The sequence below is a fragment of the Aptenodytes forsteri genome, unplaced genomic scaffold (genome assembly GCF_000699145.1).
Source record: "Aptenodytes forsteri isolate BGI_AS27 unplaced genomic scaffold, ASM69914v1 Scaffold105, whole genome shotgun sequence".
Taxonomy (NCBI): domain Eukaryota; kingdom Metazoa; phylum Chordata; class Aves; order Sphenisciformes; family Spheniscidae; genus Aptenodytes; species Aptenodytes forsteri.
The window spans coordinates 2,069,591-2,071,473 of record NW_008796112.1 but is presented as its reverse complement, the minus strand read 5'-3'; positions in this window follow the sequence as shown (position 1 = coordinate 2,071,473).

Genomic DNA, 1,883 nt, shown 5'->3' with positions numbered 1-1,883 from the left:
GAAATGATTAGCATATTCATGTTATTTCTTGGAACTCATTAACATATGCAAAAGTCTTCAATGCATGCGCTCTTATGTTCATTGGTGGTCTTCCAGGGTCCTCTGGTGGTCGTCGATAGTCTTCCTCACTGTGTCCGCTAATTGAACTCGGTCTTTTCACCTAGTTGCAGTAGCTGATTTCAGCATAACTTCCTTATCCATTCCACCCCTGTACACAGAGCTTCAAGGATTCCTTTTATCTATGGAATGTCCAGTCTGCAGAACATTTAGTTACTTTGCTTCGACAAAGAAAACCGTATGTCTCTCTTAGTATTTCGGTATCACTACGTTTCCCAGTTCCCCCAAACTTGGTATCACAGCATCTTGCATCCATGACAAGCATTGTCATGCATTCATGTTTCACCTTTTGGCAGTCAGTTTCTAATCTATTTGGACTTTTTTTCACTTTTCCATTAATTCAATAAATCAACAGGGCCGTATGTCTCTCTTAGTATTTCGGTATCACTACGTTTCCCAGTTCCCCCAAACTTGGTATCACAGCATCTTGCATCCATGACAAGCATTGTCATGCATTCATGTTTCACCTTTTGGCAGTCAGTTTCTAATCTATTTGGACTTTTTTTCACTTTTCCATTAATTCAATAAATCAACAGGGAAAAAAAATCTTTAGAACAGCAGGATAACTCCCACTAAAGCAAGTGCAATATACTTAAGTGACTAGTGCCTGAAATTTGAGTGTAATAAACAGTGACTACAAACATACAGGACCCTTATTAAAGGACACACAATGTAGGATGTCAGCATGAAACAGAGAGGTGAAAATCACCAGTTTTGCTTAAAAAAAAAAAAATCCAAAACAAAAATTAAAATCTGTTCTCTATATACAGCAGGCTGCTCAGGTATCTTCACAAAGGCATAAGCGTCTCACACGGCCCTCCAAAGAAACGTGAAAGACAAAAGAACTTATGCACATACAGGGTATATATGTGCAATTGAAGTAACATGAATATTGGATTCTCCTAACACTGGAGTACTGGATGGCTGGGAACATGGTCTGATCACATGGCATGTAACATTTGGTAGTCGGTTGTATTAACAGGTAGACTTAAACCACTTCCCTGGGTACTATTACCCCTTATGATGACTTACAGTCAATTCTGAAGAAACTAACCTTTACATCCTCTAGTGCTGTCTAATGGTTGAAATTTTTCATACTCCCTTTTTGCCCTTACTGTTTATTTGTTATCACAAAGACCGTCATCAAAACAATGAGTCACAAATACTCTTGGACAGAGTAGATTATTATCCTTCAGTGCCTGACCCTACATCCTCTCCAAAAAGGAGAAACCTGTTTTCATTAGGTATATCATTAAGCTGTTTGCAGTTATTTTTGGTAAAGCTAGAAAAGAAAACCAGTCTGCACTGTAGCCCTATTTTAAATTTCCTACTGTTTCAAAATCTGACAAAAAAAAGAAAAAGCGTCTCCGTGGAAAACTAATGAATTTTAGAACAAAACTTAGTTATTATATTGCATGGGTTTTGGCTGAAGATCCTTAATTCAGGTTCTGAAAATGGAATAGAACAACTTTCCTAATTATATCATTGCTAGATGAGACAATTATTTCATTCTTAAACAAAAATAAAAATGTACCTAGTTCTTTTTCCATTTTCATTTATTTACGAACTTATTGCAGCCTATCAGTACTTAAAGGGGGCTTATAAAAAAGATGGGGGCAAACTTTTTAGCAGGGCCTGTTGCAACAGGACAAGGGGGAATGGCTTTAAACTAAAGGGGGGTAGATTTAGACTAGACATAAGGAAGAAATGTTTTACGCTGAGGGTGGTGAAACACTGGCACAGGTTGCCCAGAGAGGTGGTGGATG